Source organism: Sturnira hondurensis, unplaced genomic scaffold (genome assembly GCF_014824575.4).
Source record: "Sturnira hondurensis isolate 20B ecotype Veracruz unplaced genomic scaffold, ASM1482457v3 Scaffold0008948, whole genome shotgun sequence".
Lineage (NCBI taxonomy): Eukaryota > Metazoa > Chordata > Mammalia > Chiroptera > Phyllostomidae > Sturnira > Sturnira hondurensis.
In genome coordinates, this window is record NW_028081579.1 from 2,163,650 (window position 1) to 2,185,232 (window position 21,583).

The following is a 21,583-nucleotide window of genomic DNA, read 5'->3' on the forward strand; positions in this document are numbered from 1 at the left end:
CTTAGAGAGGCAAATGACATAATTTTCCTCATGCTGCTTTACTAAAAATGGGCTTACTTATGAAAATATGCTTTGCTTATCTGCTCAGATTTGGTATTTATACCCTATTTGTGTTTGTTGAATTATAAAATCAATGAATATAGGTCAAATATTCAATTTATATATAAAGTGATGCCTAGTGTTATGCATTTACATTTTCAATATATTTTCACTTGCACCATTGCCAAGCAACCATGCAGGAGGGAGAAAGCTATTGCTGTCCTTATTTTAGATGAGAGATTAGATATAGTAATTAACTGACTTGCCCGAACTTAGGCTCCTTCTATTCTTCCTCTGGGCCATTGTGTGAACTCTTCATTATTTTTATTCTCCAACTCATTGATTCAACAATCCTAATGGCCAGCCTACAAAACAGCTTAATGTGCACTCAAGCCTTTGCACCCGTAATAAGACTGTGCTTTACCACTGACCCAAGTCATGAAGAGGGTTAAGCTGGTTTTATTCCACATCACCAAATGCTCGGAATCCAGACCCCCAGGCTCCTCTGGGGTTTGCAAGTGTCCTGTGTCATTGCAGGCAGTGAGAGGCGTGCTGACACAGACATTGCCATCGCCCTCCCTGGGTTCTCTGAGGGTCTGGCAGCTGCTGAGGGATGTTCTCGCCGGGAATCCAAAAGGGCATTGTTAGCGTGGGCTGCAGGTGTGGGGTCTGATGTGCTCACTGGAGTGGACAATTGGCCATCAGTCAACACTGACCCTGCTATGTCCTCACTCCCAGTGACCCCAGACTCACTCTTCTCCTTCATCATTTCCCCTCTGACGGGAGGGGAAGAGCAGGAGACATTCATCTCTTACTCTGAGGGGTTTATTAAAAATATTTTGATTTACCATAAACCCTTTCCAGCACCCGAGAGAACAAGTTTTGAAACTCAAAGTTAGACAAAGACTCCTACGCCTCCTTGACTTTCCCCGATTTTTGCGGTCATTTTCTTAACCTGAGGAAATGAGAACAGAATGATCTAGCTGACCGAAAAGAGAAAAGGATCAAAAAATTAAGGATAAAAATAGGGATGGAGTGGGGTGGGAGATTCATTACCATTTCATAAGCATTAGCTCTTCAAACCCTGGTAACTATTGGCTTCTGGATGACAAGCCAGGAGAGATGACAAGCCAATAGGTCCATCCTATTTTCAGATGACACTGAAAATAGGATAGACTTCTTGTTGTATTTGACCACATTGAAAGAAATTGTACAACTCTGAAGGAAAGATTTAGGAATGAGATAATGATATGCACATAAAAAGCTGAACAAAAGATAAGGTGAGTAGTAACTATAGGAACACAAAAGTTGTATAAGGCATGCTGTTTCATTATAATGTACTGGGCAGTTCAGCCATGAACAATATTTCCATTGTAATACTGACGTAAACCTGGATAGTAATTAAGCCAAAAGTTATGCTATCTACATAAAGTGACAGGATGAGGGTTACATAGGGTAGGACAAAAGTAGGTTTACAATTGTGAGTATGCGAAATACAGAGTTTATTCTAGTATTACTATTTATTAATTATTATATCATTTTCCACATGAACAACTTTCAACCTACTTTTGCCACACCCCATGTTTTGGGAGAGAGGGAGCCAAGAGGCGAAGAGGGCGGTCTAAACCTTCTGCAGATTCGAGAAAGGAGACAATGTCTGAAACGGAATAATCAAACACCAGCCTCTATGTTATTGCACAATACGTAAGTAGATGGCAGGTGGAACTGCTGAAAGGCTGCCCCAGGTGACCAGCAATAGAGAGACGTAAGGCCAGGGGCTGCTGTGTGTTTTTAATTGTCTACATATGTTTATTTCTCAAGAAAAATAAATATTAAAAGTATTTCAAATGTAAACTGAAGAATTTTTAGAATCTGAGAGTGATGCTTTGCAGTCTCTTAATCTTTTATTTTCTTAAAGCCAGTGTGGTATATGCTCTTAAAATGAAATTCAAAGTCAGGAAAAGTATAACTTGGAGAGGGAGAGCCTCCTGGCACCTCACACCACTCAGAGAAAGCTGTGTGAACAGTTCAATGCGTAATTCCTCCAACAGGTTTCACCAACAAAGCAATCATGCTATAGAAGCTTTTTAGCAATTGGCACTTGTTTTTCCTTGAGTGAGTCCTGGACATCTTTTTATGTCAGCAAGTATAGATTAACTCCGTGTTTAATGGATATGTAATATTTTATTATGGGTATATAGTATACATAAAAATACTTTATTGTATGATATACTATAGCGTATTACATTTGCTTCTGATTTTTTCCAATTTTTCAACAATATTTCACTATTTCATACATGTATTTTGTGTAATTCTAAGACTGCTCCAGGAATACAAATTTTTAAAGTGCCAATACTAGTTCAAAAGATATGAGCACATTACAATTTAATAAAGATTGCTAGAGTCCTTTAAAAATGTAGCTTTGGGTAGTCCCATGAACATTGGATAGGAATGCCCAAAATGCTTATATTACTGATCTCTATTAGGACGCTAGTAGAAAATTAGGAGTTTACAAAGAATTTTCATAGCTGATGCTATGGAATCAATGGTATTCCCCTCCCCAAATTCGTATGTTGAAACCTTAACCCTCAATGTGACTGTGTTTGGAGATAGAGCGTATGAATGAAGAGGTGGTAAAACTTAAATGAGGGCATGAGGGTGGGGCCCTGATCTGATAGGGCTGGAGCCCTTAGAAGAAGAGAAAGAGACATCCGGGCTCCTTTCCGGTCCTGTGAGGACACAGGAAGAAGGTAGTCATCCGCAAGCCAAGGGAGCGCTCTCACCAGCAACCAACCCTGCTGGAGCTGGACCTTGGACTTTCCAGCCTCTAGAATTGTGAGAAAATAAATTTCCGGTGTGTAAGTCACACAGTCTATGATGTTAGCTGTGGCAGCCCAGGCAAACCAATGCACATGGCATTTCATTTAAAACCCCCGTCAATGCAGTGAGGCATCATCATCTCTAATATATGGATGAGGAAACCAGGGCGTTAAGACCTTGCCCACGTGGCGTTTAAGTATCGCTGCAAAAAATGCAGTTGTTTTGCCCCGGAGTCACTCCTTTTCCTGCAGAAGAGCGGTCTTGTGGATTACAATTCCAGTTCACTTTTTAGCCTTTACTATGTGAAATCTAATAAAATCATAAAATGAGTGTGCTTTCTTTGGAGATTACCTAGTCTAGCAGAGAAAGTGAGGCCCTAAAACAGGGGTGTCAAACTCATTTTCACCAGGGGCCACATCAGCCCCGCCATTGCCTTCAAAGGATCGAATGTAATTCCAGGACTGCATAAATGTAACTGCTCCTTAACTGGGGACAAGGAGCTGGGCTCTGCCTCGGGGTAGAAATAAGGTGCAGGGGGCGATAAAATAAAGTAGAGGGCCAGATTTGGCCCATGGGCCCCGTGTTTGCCACCTGTGCCCTAAAAGATCAAGTAGCTGGCCCAAGATCACACAGCTAGTTAATAGGAAAACTGCAGTTGAAATTCAATTTGACTTCAGCTTAGTGTTCTTTAATTTTGACATACTCATATTTCAGAGTTACATTTTTTAAATGTAAAACTTATTCCTTCCTGAAGCTAAATCTGTATACTAGTTATGTTTCATGCCACAAACTTTATCTTATAAAATTGAGGTTGCCCTTTAAAAGTCCCCAATTGCATTTCTCTGATGATGCCCTTTGATAAGGCAATATAGCACACAAAGGCCAGTGTTTATCTTAACAATTTTTAAAACATGATCGAGCCCAATTCTTTTATATATGATTCTGTCACAGGACTTAGCTCATTCAGGGACTGAAGGCTTCCACATCTGTTGTTTCTATGCTAATGAAGATGTTGGTTTTTCAGTGTTCAGATACGTGCAACAGGAGATTAGGGTTGTGTCAGCTTCCTGTATATCAGCAAAATGGATCGTGCTGCTGCCGGGGGAGTTCCATTAGTGTCATAAATCTTAGAAATTCCGTAAATTTCTGAGGATGAAGCCTGATGTTCAGAAGGCTCTGCAGTCATTTTTGCTGACAGATATCCCACCAGGACAGAAAGGAAAGAGTCTCAGTGGGGAGCCGTGGATTATTCTCCGCATCAGTAAAAAGAGGTCTTTTGAAAATAATTATTTTCCCTCTACAAAGTGGCATAGATGTTTTTAAAGTATTTATTTTTTTCAAAGTTAGTTTTGGCATTGAGTTTTACAGAATACAAGAGTTAAAGTAACTTGAAAATGGCAAAGGAGAGAAGCTAATCAGTTCAAAAATCCCTTTTTTTTACCTCTTACAATACAGCACATTCAGTAACATAGTACTTTCAAATATATTTTTTATAATTTTATGCATTTTTTAGAGGGGAAGGAAGGGAGAAAGAGAGGGAGAGAAACATCAATGTGAGGTTGCTTCTTGTGTGCCCCTTACTGGGGACCTGGCCTGCAACCCAGGCTTGTGCCCTGACTGGGAATCGAACCTGCGACCCTTTGTTTCGCAGCCTGTTGAACTACACCAGCGAGGGCTAAATTATATTTTTAAATAACAAAGAGAATTAAGCTTAATAATTAATGTGTTGAATACATTATGTTAATTCACTATTTTTCTGCAAAACTGTCTATGCAGCGGAATATATGACATGTGTGGAAAAGACTGAAGCCATGTTTGGAGGATGTGCAGTAGAGCAATGACTCAGAGAGATTATGCAACTTCTCCTGCACAAGTCACATATCTCGGTAAACAACCTGTGCCTATCTGGAGGGTAACACCACCCTCTCAGAGCCTGAGCAGCAGAGAAACGTAAACGAGGTGCCTATCGGAGCTTATGTAAAGTAAAAACTGTGTGAGTGTTGGGAATGAAGAAAGCAACAGGTTCTTATCCAGACTGAGGTAAACATGTTAACCTATTAACGTGGTAAGCACTGTGCAAAAACAACATGATTTTGCAACCAAGAGGAACAAAAAGCAAAGGACTCCAGACCACAGACAACACATCTGGAGAGCAAGTCTCCTTGAGACGCCCTGCACGCTCAGCTTCGGGAGAAAAGAGCTCCACCTCAGTCCCATCCCTCTGACTCTGCCTTGCAAGATGTCAACCACACGGCTGCCTCCCAGAGCTGGACCTGATCTAGACTCTTGGAACTTGGGCTTGTTACCTTCTAGTTCTCTTGTGTGATGTTACTGCTGATTGTTTCTGAGTGATTATTATTGTTATTGAGTTATTATAGATTTGGACTGAACCTGCATTAATAAAAGCTGAGTGATAGCAGAGTCACCTGTATTGACTGTTACTCCTCAGTGCTGTTACCTGGAGGTAGGGCTGGTGGCTGTATAGGTGGCCCAGCACTTTCGGTTGCTGTTACCGAACAGCAATTTGGGGCCCTGCTGCCGGCCACCATCCTCTAGACAAAATTCCAGAGGCAAAGGTTTGGTGATGAAGGAAGGCAACCTATATTCAAAAACCACACAATTTTGGAATAACAGCTTTCCACGTGAATTAGTCACTTAGGTCTACCAATTAAAGCTAAACTCTTTAACTCTTTAGTTACAGTTTTAATCACTTAAGCCTATCAGTTAAGGCCAAACACTTGAGTTCTATCATTCCCCTGTTAGCTGTAATTATTCTGTTTCCAAAGGGTTAGTTTACAAACGAAAACAACGTAAGACATAAGATGCAGGCAGCTACAGGTATGCTCAAGGAAGAGAGCCCAAGAACCAGCTGCCGGAGAACCTTTCTTTCATTTCAAATCTCCTTGCCCATAATTCCTTGTGCTCTGGAGGCATTCCGTTTCCTCAGCCAATCCCATCCTAGACTCTTTACTGTTGCCTTGGCAAACTGCTCCTACTGGCTCCTCACTAGTTCTCCTGAGTGATCTCTTTCTGTATCATTGCTAAGGCCCAAGTCACACAATTCGAGCTTGAGGGCTGATTTATAGGAAAGACTATATCATGAAACAACCGCTCACGACAACTGTGGTATCAGTGGAAAAACTGAAAGGTAACATTGACTCACTGCATGTTTCCAGACCTTAGATGAATCTTTGACTAGAAACAGCTTGCAGATACCTGACTCATGTTTTTCTAGTGTCCAGAAGAAAATTGGGGTTTGTAAACATCATGTCCCCATATCATAAGTATCATAAGGACTTGTTCTTACCTTTTAGGGAAATAATTAAACACAGAAGATTATTCTCAGTAACACTATCCACTAGAAGCTGATTACAAAACGATTTCATCATTTGAAATGCATGTTTTTCTCCACTGAGAAGAAGAAAGGCAGTAGCGAGTAGGATAGTGAGGGACAGAGGGAAATGAAGCCTCCCCTGGATATCAGAATCCCTGGGGCAGTAGTGGGGCAGTTTACACAGCACAGGTGCCCACACCTAGTTCTGAGACTCTGATTCACTCGGTCTAGCCGGGGGCCAGGCAGGATGCTCACACACGGCCTTGGTGGAAAACCACTGTGGTAAGGGAACGAGTAAGTGCACATGAGGGCTATGGGGTGTGTCAGGGGCCCTGGGAGAATCACGGAGAATGGACACTTCTGTTATCTGAATGTTGGCATTCTACCTACACGGTGTTTGAACCCCGAAGACAGACACTCCTGAGGCCTTGGAAAGGCAAACAGTTGGCCCTGCAGCCTGTTTGTTGTGAGCTTGAGGAAGTTACTTAACGTTTGGTGCTTCAATTTCCGCATCAGCAGAATGGGAATAATAATACTATTTGTCTCTCCCTGGCCAGGTGGCTCAGTTGGTTGGAGCGTCATTCCATACACCAGGAACAAGAGAGTTCGATTCCCCGTCAGGGCACATACCTAGGTTGCTGGCTCGATGCATGGTCAGGGTGTGTACAAGAGGCAGCCGATTGATGTTCCTCTCTCACATCGGTTTCTCCCTCTCTCTTTCTCTCCTTCCCACTTCCTCTCTCTCTAAAATCAATCATCGTATCCTCTGGTAAGGATTAAAAATATATATTATCTGTGTCATCAGGTTATCATTAGGATAAAATGAGATAATCCACATAAAATGCTAACTCTGCCTAGCCCATAGTACATTCTCAGTACCTTAGTGACTACTTCATTGGGAGAAGGTAATGAGATCATTTCTTGGCATTTAAGCACTTACTAGCCTAGGTGTTTACCCCCTACAATACACTCAACGAAACGGAGCTACATAGTTAGTAGAATGAGAAATGAAAAGTAAGTAGAAGCGGATCTAATAATACAGCTCTCATCGCAACTGCGCTCAGATTGCATCAGGATTCCTTGCTCAAGCCAGTGCCTCACCTGCTAGACAGCCCTGGTGGTTCAGTAACAGCCTCCCGAATGGAGAAGAGTACAGTAGCTGGAGCAAATGCATGTATGTGATGTTACTATTGTTGTTCTTGTTAAGACTAAAGAAACTGGGGTGTATATATAGGCTGAAAAGAAAGAGGCAGTGAGGAAACCAAAGCAGGATTTGATAGATCCAGAGCCTAAAGCTAAAGGAATTCACATGACAAGATCAGCCTCGCTCAGATGAAGCAGTCCAGAGTCCTGCACTGAGGGGATGAGGGAGGGCATTAGGAAGTATGTAGGAAGGGCAGGAGAATGAGTGCAGTTCTCCTTGTTGGTTTCTATTTCCTCTGTGAAATACGAGCTGCGGTCTCCTGCAGAGGTTCGAGTCAGGCGAGGGCAGGAAGGGAGCAGAAGGGCTTAAATGGGGAGGTCCTTAGAGCTCCAAAATATCCCTTGCTGCAGTAAGTCGTTTAGATGGCATTCCTGATTTGTCTTCTTGGCAGATTCTTAAAAATTTGCAGTCATTTGGAGATAATTAGTTTTCCAAATAGCTCTCACTCTGAGAGAACCAATATTGTATTCTTTTAATGCAGGCTTTTATAAATAGCAATAAAACATTCTGCCATCTAACCATAAAGAAGAGACCCACATAAAATCCTCCCTTCATTGGAAAGGGAGATGTTATCTTCTAAAACTATGTTGCAAATATAGTTCCTCCAATACACTGTGAGTTCCTACTAAATGACTGTCTCTTGGGAGGGACAGGAAAAGCTGAGGTTAAAAGCTATTGTTTTTAAAACCAAGAAGATATTTTTTCTAAGCAATTAGCTTTTTTTAGGAGGAGAACAAGATTTTTTAAATGGAAAACTGTACAGGAAATACAAATATAGAAAAGTAAAAAAATGTAAATCTGTATGTTAAAAGCCAACCACTTGGCTAAGCATTTTTCCAATTTAATCTTTTAGCCAAAAACTGTACTTTGAGCTAATGAATAAAAAGTTCAAAGAGCTGAGCAGAGATACTAAAAGGTATAAAAATAAATTGAGAGAAATGAGAAAAGCATTGGAACAAACCATTTTGTAGATGGGATTTATGCTGAAGGCCATATGTACACCAGAACTGGAAATAGAGCTGAAAGCTTAAAGGCACAGTGATAAAAAAAATATTTAAGGCCATGAACAGCTAGCTCTATAGGGGTCTAATGACATGTGCCTGAGAGGATTCGAGCTTTAACAAATACACCACTGCATTAGAGCAAATCAAAAGCAAAATGAAAGCACCAGGTTCCAAAAGGAACCAGAGACCCACTTGATATGAAAAAAGATAACTTTTAATGTAGAAAATAATAATTGCTGTTTTTAAAGTCAGCACCCAGTCTCTCTTTGTAACTGAAAGCAGATCTGGCTGCCTGCCGAGGGAAACCAAACTCAGGAGACAGGCGCTCGAGAGACAGGTGCTGGTGAGAAGGAAAGTGGTTTATTCAAGTGCCGGCACCTGAGATGGGGGACTTTTGTCCCAAAGTCCATCTTAACATCTCAGTGCAGGCAGAGGTCTTTATACGGAAGGAGAGGGAGAGCAGAACAGATACTAAGTAGAGGGTGGCTGAAAAGTTACCTACGTGCAGCCCTGACTGGTGTAGCTCAGTGGGTTGGGCGTCATCTCACACACCAAAATGTCGCCAGTTCCATTTCCAGACCGGGCACATGCATGGGTAGCAAGCCAGATCCGCAGTTGGAGGCAAGCAAGAGGCAACCAATTGGTGGTTCTCTTGCACACTGATGTTCCTCTCCCTCGCTTTTTCCCTCCCTTCCCCTCTCTAAAAGTAAATAAATAGAATCTTAGAAAAGGAAAAGTTATCTACATGGAGACCAGCAAAGTCCGTTCCTATAAGGACCTCAAACTGGTTGAGCGATGCTCTGCAAGTTCATCATCCCAGTTTCTGTCATCCTGGTTCTATGGTTGAAGGTCAGCAAATCTCCCAGAACTTGGATGACTTACGGTGAAAGTCTGTATCTTTTTAAGTTAGTTCGTGCAATTCTTATACAAATGTGCTGTTCATTTACAAGCTGCAGACTAGTCAGAGTCAGCACTGACAGAGACAATGTCAAAAGAATTGTGGGGTGGGCCCTGGACAGTATGGCTCATGGCCTAGGTTTTAAATCATGTTAAATCAAATATAACCTTAAAATTTGATGAAACACTATTAATTCTCTCTCATTGTATAACAAGTTACTCTAAACTGTATTGGCTTACAACAACTAAGAATTTACTGATTCTCACTACTTTTGTTAGTCAGAATTCAAGAAAATCTTAGCTGAGTGGTTATGGCTGAGGGAATCTCATCAGTGTGCAGCCAAGATTTTGACCAAGGCTGGAGTCATCTTCGGGCTTGCCTGGGGATGGAGAATCTGCTTTTGTGGTAGTTTATTCACATGGTTGGCAAGTGAGTACTATCCTTTGCAAATAGGCCTTCGTTTCTCACCACATGTGTTTTTCATAGGACTGCTTGGGCATCCTTGTGGCATGACAACCCAGCTTCTTTCAGGGTGTATGATCCAAAAGCAAGCAAGGACAAATCCACAATACCTTGGTTGCCTTTTTCCCAGAAGTCATACACCATCATTTCTGCCACATTTTATTTATTAGAAGTGTGTCACTGAGTCCAGCTCTTATTCAAGAGGAGAGAACTAAACTTCATCTTTTGAAAAGAAAAGTGTCAAAATGTCTGTGAACATATTTTAAAACCGACACATACAAGTAGGTAATTATTGTTGTTCTTCACTATGTTCAATTCTCCCTGACTGTGGACACAGCATAGACATGGCATTTCCTGCCTCTTTATGGTGGCTGAGGCCATGTGACTAGATCTGGCCAATCAGTTGTGAGTGGGCTAGTCAATAAATACTTCTGGAAAATCAGCTCTTTATATGGAAAAAAAAGAAAGAAGACATTGTTACTTTATGTCATTCACATAAAAAAATGCAGATGAAATAAAGGAGAAATATCAGTAATGTGAAAATTTTTCAAATAAAATTGCCAATATTTTGTGACATTGGAGAAGATAAAAATTTCTTAAGACACAAAAAATATTAAAATTTCTCTTCAATAAAAGACATAACATAACAAAGTGAAAGGGAAAACATGAAAGAAGAGAAGACATAGGCAACACATGTAATCAACAAAGAATCCAGGGTACAGAAAAAAGTCATAGAAAATCATAAAGAAAAATACTAAACCGGTGAAAATATCAATAAATAATCCATGCAATTTGAAAAGTCACAGAAGAGGAAACAAATGATGCTCAGCATCACTAATAAACCAGGGAAATGGAAAATAAACTAAAATGAGATACCATTTTATACTTACCAGATTTGAAAAAATGAATACATCTGAGAACATAAACCCTTAGTCAGGTGGCAATTTGCTGGTGTGAATGTAAATCATGACAAGTACTATAGAGAGCAACTAACAAGAGCAATAAACCTAAGGCACAAATGGTCTGTGACCCAGAAGTTCCACTTCCTGTTCCACGTTCCTGGAGAAGCAAAAGGGCTAAGTGCACAAGCAGACACATGCAAGGATGCTTGCAGAAGCACTGTTTAGAATAATGAGAACCTGGAAATGTCAACATTTTTAAAATGTGAAATGGAATGTAATACAGCAGTTAAAATAAATAAACTAAATCTCCTTTTACCAACATGTTAACACACCATGTTGGTAAAATCTCAAAAGTCAATAATGAGTAAAGAAGCTTTGCAAAATGACATTTACAATATAATTCCATTTCTGTACATTTTAAAACATGTAAAATCATACCATCTAGTGTTATTGAATAAATGATATGTTGAAAAGATTAAAAACCTGTATGCATTTCAAACTCGAGGTTACTTCTTGGGGATAAAAGGGATTGGAAACTGTGAAGCTGGTTTACATATAAGGCCCTTTTTTCTATATATTTTTTAAAAAGAGATGTGAGCCAGATATAGCAAAATGTTACCATCTGCTTAATACTGGTAGTGAATGTGGGTGATTATTTTTCAACCTTTTCAATGTGTTTGGAGAATTTCAAAGTTGAACACTAAAATTCTATTCTAAGGAAACTACTGCACTAGATTATTTCAATTTCTTATTGTATTAAAATCTGTGATTCTAGTGGGGAGAGGGTTCAACATTAAATTATGAGTGATTTGTAAGTTCCTGGCCTTTTAAAATACCCTAATTTAGCAACTTCTGCAAGGTGAATTCTGTGTATGACAGGTCAAGTCTATAACCCCAGGAGCAGTGTTCACTGTTGGCCTGTGGCCCAGGAAAGTTGTCCAGCCACCCAAAGCTCTGTCCCTTCACAAGAGAGTGCCATTATCTCAGCTGTGGAAAATGTCATTCAAATCGTTTATCTGCATATCCTCGCAAGTGTCAAAATGGTGTGCACTCACTGAGCATTTCTGTGATGTCAAACCAGCTGATATAATGATAAGTTCTTGTTTAAAATGCAGTTCATTCAAGGAATTTAATTCTCTCTTTCCCAAGAAGTCGACCCAATCACGTTTGAGTTTTCTCTTTTTAAGTGTTTTTACTTTAACAAATGTGTTACCATGAAATCTACCATCTTAACTATCTGAGAGTACAATTCAGCAGCATTAAGTATACACTCGCTGTTATGTAATGATGCAACCACCACCCATCCCCAGCACTTTCTCATCTTCCCAAATTCAAACTCTAAACGCCCCCCCATCCCCTGCCCACAACCAGCCTTAGCAATCACCGCTCTACTCCCAGACAAATTTTTGACTCAGTTTCTCTTTCACTTAATAAAGGAGAGGGTTCATTGCTGACTCATGAGATTGTATATATGCAGGCCATTCATGTGTGTATATATATATATGTGTGTGTGTGTGTGTGTGTGTATGAATGATTAAGTTTATTGCAAGAAATGGTAAGAGAAAATAGGGCTGCAGGAAGAAAAGAGGTGGAGTCACAGCTGGATAGGGTTTTCCTACTGAGCCTACTATGCACCCGCCTCAGCAGCCCCATTGTGAATCTGCCTGATTCTTTCACATCTGTGGTGAAGAAAAAGTTCTGAGTTATTTTATTTTATGATTATTACTAATGGAAACATAATTCTATATTATTTTCTTTCTGGCCTCCTAGTTGAATGTTATCACTAGTGTTAATAACGTTAAAGTTGATTTTCTTGACTATTTAGGATTATAAACATATCTATGATAATAAGAATTGTATCTTCTTTTTTCCAAAAATTATAACTCTATTTGCTATTCTTGCATTCATATTTTTCTTCACAACGGATGGTCTCATTGAGGACATCAAGCAACACCAGTACTATGTGAAGCTGATGACAGAGAGAAAGCTGTGAAATCTGCTGGAGGATCTATAACATGGAAATGATTCACATTTGAATTATTATGAATGAAAAATGCACATAAAATTCCATCATACCCCAATTTCCCAAGGAAGGTTTTGCAGAGAGTGGAAAACATGTGAATTATATTTTGGCTATCACTAGCACTACCTGGACACAGGTGAATCACAGGAAGCTGTGAAATTGCCCCCTCCCCCAATTTTTCTAAATCTAACGGTCTCTTTTTTGCTGGTGAGAGGAAGGTCCAACTTTATCACAAAAGTAAGAATTCTGTTATAGCTCTAACTACATTTTGGGCCAGATGGGAAAAATTGTATAGATAAGTATCCAATCTTCCAGATGCTTATCCTGAATAAATCTCCAAACTTTGAAGACACTGCCAGAGAGCTAACCTTTTCAGCTTTCAGCTCAGGTCAGCCAATAATGTACAATGAAATGGAAAGCTGGTCTATTTCCCAGTTTCTTTCCCCTCATTATAGTACAATGCCAGGAGCAACACTAATTTAAGCTATAGTGTTTCTGCATTGGATGTGATTGTGTCTTGATAGGAGGCTTCTGCCCGCAGAACTCTCCCAGTCATTGCAGATGAGAAATAAAAATGCCCAACTCATGATTTGCTTGGGGAGGAAAGGTGACCAGTTCCTCAAAGGAAAAAGGTCCTGAATACCTTCCACCCTGCATTTTTATTGGATTCAGCTCAGAGATACAGAGTTTGCATATAAAGCTCATCAAACAGTGTCTAAAAAGCTGCAGTCATGAAAAACTAACATCATTTACAAATAATAGTTGAAGAAACATAGGGGTTGTCTTTGGTCAGTGTTGGCTTTAGTTCAAGTGTTTGTTTCATAGCAGGGCAAAGCAGGTCTCAAAGGAAACAATGTATATTCTTTCTCTGGTCAGATTCCCCCCCAGGGAGCCATATGATCCAGTACAAGGTCTTTGGCATAGTTCCCCGGCTGAATCAGGCAGGGAGAGCAGTGAAGCCAAGAGACTAGGAGACTTGCAGAAAGACTGAGGGCTCGGGCTATGACAAAGCCAAGGGGTGAGGGTCTTTCTGCCCCTTCTCTGGAACCCTGTAAGACCTTCCCTGATGGCCCATTGCAACTATGTCCGTCTTAGAACATCACCCCCCTGCCTTGGGGTCTTACTGGTCATTGGCTAACCTGTCATCCACCCAGGCCTAGCAGGAGGAAGTGAGGGAGGCAGGGGCTGCACCTGCCAGGAGGTAATGTCCTCTCTCCTTAATGACTCATGTCCCCAAGGCATTTTCACTCAGCTCTAGCCATGGGACAAAAGGCTATAGTCCCTGAAACGAGGCAGGATGGCTCCCAACAGTGTCTGTGTGAATGAGCATGGGCATGTGTGTAAGTGAGTGTACCTTTGTCCAGAAAAGGTCATCTTCATCCAAGGGCACAGAATTTCTCCCTTTCAGTAGCAGAGGTTTGCAAGTCTCCACAATACTGACTATGTTGTTGATGTGAGCCAAATAATAAAAGAAGAAATTACTAAAATTATGTTAGTCATAAATCATCTATTATAATAAGCCCAAACCTTATGATTATTTCTTTAAATCACTTTCTTTTATTCATCTATCATTCATTCATTTATTCAATACCAAATCAGTATTTAAGGGTGCCTAGCCTGGGCAGATTCTACTAGGCATTGCACATACAAGCCCATGGGATTATAAAGTAACATATCATTTCCTGTTTCCCATACCAATTAAACTGCAAGAAAATTAAGTCACAGAATCCTTAGTGAAAGATATAATTTCAGTCATATTTTCTGATCTCTGATAATAATGGTGGTGATAACTCTCCATCACTGTAGTCAATGTACAGTCAGTCACTCAGCAAAATTAGACAGAACGTGACAACGAGAGGAGATCAAAATGATTTGAAAAGCAAAATTTATCCCATTTCAGGGAAAACCACACAGCATCCTGAAGTGAAAGCCATTAGAGGGAAATGCATTTCATTAACCTGGTTTTCTAATGACAATTAAGTTATGAAACCAATTTGCCTCGTTTTAATTCTTTTCCTCCACCCTCTGTTATCTCTGTTATATATCCTCATGTTGTTTTCCTCATGTTATATATCTTCATGGTGTTCCATGACTGTCTTGGAATCTTCACGAGGAGGGAGAAAAGGGAAATCCAAAATCACTTTTAGAATATCACTAGGCAGAATGGATTATATTTGACCCTCACTTCCTTTTCCTGGGAAATTTCAACAGAAACCCAAACCTCCACTTATCTTGCATTTTATACAGGTATGCAGTGAGTATCTGAGTAGAGTAGGTATATATTCAATACAGCTATATGATTTCATAGGCAGAACCATATGATGGTGTTAATTTTCAGGCTGTTACCATGCTGGGGACATGAGCAGTGGAAAATTTAAAATGTGTGCACGTGTCTGTGTTAGCGTGAGTGCGTGCGTGCATGTGGAGAGACAAACAGGAGGAAGGAGGACCAGGAAAACAAGGAGCAAGATGGGAAACAGTTTGAAATTAAACAAAACGACAAAAATCCTTCATGAGTTTGTATCAGTTAAAACTTGATAGTAGAAATTGTGAGGTTGAGAGACAAAGAACTAGAAATTTTCTTTCTATTGATTTGGGGGGCGGCTTTTAAATTTTTTTAAATATTTCACATTTAATATTATTTTGTAGTGTAGCAGTTAGGCCAACAATATGCGATCTTTTGCTTCTCATGGCACACATAGCTAATCACTAAAATTCTACAGCACAACTAAAAATATAATTTTGCCAATATGACAAAAATGGGCATAACTTTTATTGATTTACAATAATAATAATAATAATAACCTACCCCTTTTGCTCCATAGTGACTTTTAAAAAAATCAGATACCTATGGTTGTATATAAGGATTTCTGGTACCAAGAATTAACCAATCAGATGCAACCTTATTATGAGATGAGACCAATAAGATGCAACTCTGTTATATGGCCTATGTATTCATGGTTCAAGACAAGGCATTCACAGTGGGTGGCTATTGTTTTGTTGGCTGTTGTCAGTTTTTTATTTGACAGTCTAAGAGAAAGGAGATCGGTACCTTTGACTGAACAGTCAGGTAATGCATGTTTTAAAAATTCTTGCAGTATACTGTTTGAAACTTGCTGGGTTATGTAATCATATACTTTACAAAATGTTTCCCTTGATATTTCAAGTATCCACTTGGCACCATACACAGTTACTACAATACTATTGACTATACTCCCCATGCTGTACTTCACATGCCCATGACTATTCCGTCACTCTCAATCAGAGTTTTTTAATCCCTTCACCTTTCTTTCATCCAGACCCCAAAACCCCCTACCCTCTGGCAACCATCGGTGTGTTCTCTGTGTCTGTCAGTCTGTTGTGATTTTGTTTGTTTTTGTTCTTTAGATTACACATGTAAGTGCAATCATGTTGTATTTGGAAAATGGCCTTTTCAAAAAATAAACAAACTGAAAATAGATTTGGTTGTGCTTCTTACTCATGAAAATAGTTGTGAAACTATCAATAAAGTCATAGTTCTGTGGGAGCCCGCCAGGCCGCAGGGGACCAAGGACAGAGTCCCCCACTGTGAAAATGGTGGAGGGACTTGGTTTCTGGTCCCTGGAGCCGGCGGGTATCTTGACATCTTCCGGACCTTCTCCTTCTCAGCCTTGAAGGAAAGAACAAGATCTTGGCATATGCGTCATGTTCCAAGAAAGTGATAGTCATGAGGACACTGTTATCTTTGGGCTAATGTTCTCCGGATATGAGAACATCTTGCCCTCTTGATAGCTTTCGGGAGTGTACAAACTTTTGTAAAACAACATTGTTCTCAGGCCACTGCAGTTCTGCATATAAGCCAGCAGTTCCTTGAATAAAGTTGCCATTTGCCAGCAGAGCTTATGGTCTTCTCCATTCTTTTAAGCCCCTCGCCTCACCTCGCGACCACCCTTGCTGCTGCGGGCAGCGGCATAGTTCTATGCATTAAGTGGTTTGGGAGATGTTCTTTCCATATAGTTTGGGATGCCACCATCACCACCATTGCAGAGAGGCTCAGTGTGTTCTCTTCTGGTGGTCCACGACACTTGAAGATGATCTTCAGAGATACTAGAGCCTATAAACGGCTATGCTTTTGACTCTAACATCAGAACCCTGAAATAAAGTGAATCCTGAATCTGCAAGTCAAAAGAGCACACGTGCAGCTTCTTTATCCTGGTGGAAAAACTGTAGAATGACCAACACCGGAACAGCTCAGTAAGATTATTAGCCTTCAAGTTTGAGAGTGTACTGCCATCCAGTTCAAAGAGCAAGGTGCTAAAGGCTGATGAAAATAGGCTGGACTTGGATCATTAGCAATAACTTTTATATTTTAGATGACAGGGAAAATATCATGTGTATATATTTATATACCTGTGGAAAATATCAAGAGTCTGCACTATCTCCTTTTAGTGGTGTGGTAGTCTGTGGGGATCAGAATGTGATCTTGCAGTTTTGTTTTTGATTATTTTTATTTTATAATTTTCTGCAACATGTATACATTGTTTTATAGTAATAAAATGTTATCAAAAGTAAAAATAAAATAGTGAAATCATAAACAATAGTTAAGAAGAAGATCGTAGAGCACACAGTAAAAGAAAGGAAATAAGATACAAGAAAATGATATGAATAAAATAGTTTGATTTTAAATGCAAGACACCCAGAACAAGAAATAATTGGACAAGCCATTTTAGAATGAATAATGGTAAGTACAGAATAATTTTGAAAATAGATGTAATGTTAAATAAATTACAGATACAGAATATAACATACCAGTATTACGAAGCAAAAACAATTTATAATTTAACAAACAAAACTTAGGAAATAAACTCCAGAAGACAAGAGAAAAAGACTGCAATTTCTTCATCATTCATAGGATAGTCATTAGCTTCTATCTATGAATGATAAATAAAATAATAGAAACTTAGCAATGTTTCAATGCATAAATACATCCCCAGGAAAATGAAAAACATGAAAATTTTGGGAAGCAAGAAAGGATCGATAATATCCCCAAGTACTGTAGAAAATTATAATAAATATAATACTACAAATTAGAATTTTTATAATATAACTTAAGCAATACTCAGTAGAAATTTATACCATGTTATGTAAGAATACTGAAAATAAACAAAAACAAGTAAAAAAAATAAAGAGTAAAAACATTTTAAGAAAGATAAAAGTAAAACTTACTTCTATAATGTAAATACAATTTAAAAAATAAGGAACAAAGACAAGAGGGTAGTTCTTGAGCATTGGAGAAAACAACATGAAAATAGATTAACAGACAGCAAATCAAATAAATACACGGAAAGAAACCACAAATACGCAAAATCAGGAAAAATAAATAGCAATATTAGCAAAATATTTTTAAAAACACTATAGAAATTTGCACTGTCTGGATGGATTTCATGTTTGAGAAAAATTATTACTAAACTGATTTCAGAAAGCTAAAAATAACTAATTACATTAAAAAATTTGATCAGATTCTGCTGAGTCTAATAAGAACTCACTCTCTACCGAAAAAAGCCCAGAGTTTTTAAAAGTAAAAAAGTTAAATATATCTATAGACAAAACAGATTATTTCAGTGTTATTTACATTATTCCAGAATGCAAGTGAAAGTCTCCAAGTACTTTTTCTTAAAATAGCGTAATATTGACAACCAACTTTGAAAAGATAGCCTGCCATCAAGATTGCAGACCAATCTGGTTTTTTAATGAATATTCTAAATAAACCATAGCAAATGCATTTCAGGAGCATATTTAAATACAAATACATTATAAGCGAGTGGATAGGCTGATTATTGATTACTATTACTATTACTATTTCTGATTACTCAGAAAAGCATGATTGATGAAAACCAATAATAGGAAACTAATTACTGTAAGTCTTTATAATAGATAAATCAAAAAACAAAACCTCCATGTTATTCCTGTAAATAACAAAGAACACTGTTTAGTAAAATTCAACAATTCCTGACTAAATCTGAAAGATAGTGCTTAACAATGGATATACATCTGATAACCAACATTTACTAGCGCCTACATGAAACACTCTTAATGGTTACCCATCGTGTAAGTGCAATCATGTAGTATTTGGAAAATTACTTCTTACCCATTCAAATCAAGAACAAGGTAAAATATTTTTTAACTGTCTTATTCAACATTGCTCTGAAAGCAGCAATCAATTCAATTATCTAAAAGAACAAAAATTAGAGTTTTGGAGAAAAAGATGACATGATTCTGCATCTACACAACCCAAAAGAGGAAAGGAAGGAGGAAAGGAAAGAAAAGGGAAAGAAGAAAAGGAAGGAAGAAGGAAACCACAAAATATTTGTCAGTTGTTACAAAATTAGTGCCTTAAAAATCGTAAGTTCGAAATTGCACCGCTGCTCCGAGTAGTGTGATACAATCTCACAGCAGCCGGCTGGCTCCGTCCTGCTCAGGCCGTGGACGCTCCGCTGTCCGGTGAGCCCGTGCTGAGTGCACCGTGCAGCAAGGTATTTTCAGAAACAGACCACATTCACATAATTTGTGTTATAGTTTACTGTTACAATTGTTTTATTTTTTTGTTATTTATTGTTATTGCCTTACTGCACCTAATTTATAAATTAAACTTTATCATAAGCATGTATGTATAGGAAAAATCATAGTATGTATAGGGTTTGGTACTGTAACTGTGGATATTTCCCTCTCCTATTGATGTTTCTCTCCCTTCTCCTCTCTCTGCAAAAAAAAAATAATAATAATTAATTTTTAATTAATTAACATTTTAAAAGGAAAATAATAATAAAATCTAAACCCTAACAAAAATATATCTTAATTTTTCAAAATCCCAAAGTTGAATATTTTTTCTATTTTATTAATCTTTATTGCATTTTTACACTACCTTTTACTGCTTTATACTCCTTTATCCCCAGTAATCACCACACTATTGTCCATGTCCATGAGTCCTTTTTCCATTTTTGCTCAATCCCTCGACCCCCTCCACTGCCCCCTCCACTAACTGTCATCCTGCTCTTCATCTGTGAGTCTGTCCCCATTTTCCTTGTTAGTTCAGTTTATTCATTAGATTCCACATATCAGTGAAATCATATGGCATTTGTCTTTCTATGGCTGGCTAACTTCACTTAGCATAATGTTCTCCAGGTGTATCCATATAGCTGCAAAGGGTAAAATTTTCTTCTTTTTATGGCCAAGTAGTATTCCATTGTATAAATATCTTCTACTTGTTTTATCCACTCATCTGCTGATAGACACTTGGGCTGATTCTGTATCTTGGTGATTATAAATAACACTGCAATGAACATGGCGGTGTTTATGTTCTTTGGAATTAGTGTTTGGGTTCCTTCAAATATATTCCCAGAAATGGGATTCCTGGGTCTAAGGGCAGTTCCACTTTTAATTTTTTGAGACAACTCCATGTTGCTTTCCACAGTGGCTGCACCAGTCTGCATTCCCACCACTGAAGTTGATCAGCTTTGTATATCAAGACGAGAAAACCCAGAAACCATAAGAGAGTGTGTTGGTAAATTAATCCTCATGAAAATTTAAAACTTCTGTGTGGTTAAGACCAAATAGCATAAACAAAGATGAAAGCCAGGAAACAAATTGGGAGAAAATTTCTTTCAATAAATTCAGAGGTAAAAAACTATTTTCCTTAAAATATAAAACTTCCCTAAAAATCAATAAGGAAAATACCCTAAATCCTTTAGAACAATATAGATTAATGGCATTTCCCTGAAGAAAAAAAAATCACATATGGTTTGGCTTATAAGTAGATGGAAGGATGCCCAGCCTTTCTCACAAATAAATGCAAATTAAAGCAAAATAAGGATAGCATTTTTTAGCTTCCAGATTGGCAATAGTTTGATAGTATACAGCCTTGGCAGGGTTCTGAGGAAAAAGGCATTTTTGCACAGTGGCAAGTGAGTGTACACATTGTCATAATTTTCCTGGAAGGTGATTTGACAACATCTATAAAAACTAAAAATATGCATATCCTCCAACTCAGAAATTTGATCTTGAGGAATTTTTCATAGAGATAGACTTGTACATGAGTGCAAATGTGAACACACAAAAATGCTTTGAAGCATTTTGTGTGAGTTAAGTGGGCATGAGCCCTTGAACTCTGATGTCTGAGTGGTTCTACCATGTACCAGCTCTGTGACCCTGAGCAAACTCCCTAAGCTCTCTGTGCCTCAGTGTCCCCAGCTGCAAAGCAGCCAGAGGTATCCATTTCATAGTGTTGTTGTTGAGATTAAATTAATTAACACATGCAAAGTGCTTATGACACAATATGGGTCATATGTATATAAAAGTATACATGTATACTTTTTAAACTGTAATTTTAAGAGTGTGATAGTTTTCCATTGTAATATTTTATACATTATATTTGTAACACTGTGATATTTTAAAATTGTAATGTTTTAAAATGATTTTAAATTGTAATATTTTAAAAACATTATAAACCAATGTAAGTTCATTGTTAATATGAAAAAATCTCCCAGATGTATTTTTACACTGAAAAAATAAGAGAAGAACAGAGTGGGTGGGTCCTGTCTTCCTACATGTGTCCAAAATGATATGTGTTCACACAAAGCTCCAAAACGACATGAGCATCTAAGTGTATCACACCTTCCTTACAGGATGCACAGGAAACTGATGACCGTTGTTGCTGGTGAGGAAAGGGTTCAAGATCAGCGGTCAGAAGCAGAGGTCTCAGTGGATGTTTATGTATGGCTTGACATTGTACCTGGAGATTACATTAATTTTATAGTTTCCAAATCTAGGTAGCATTTGTTGTTGTTGTTGTTATTAAAGAAACTGAAACAAGCAGCTAATTAAAGATGTCCTCACATTAAGTTAAGAGTTCCCAGCCTTAC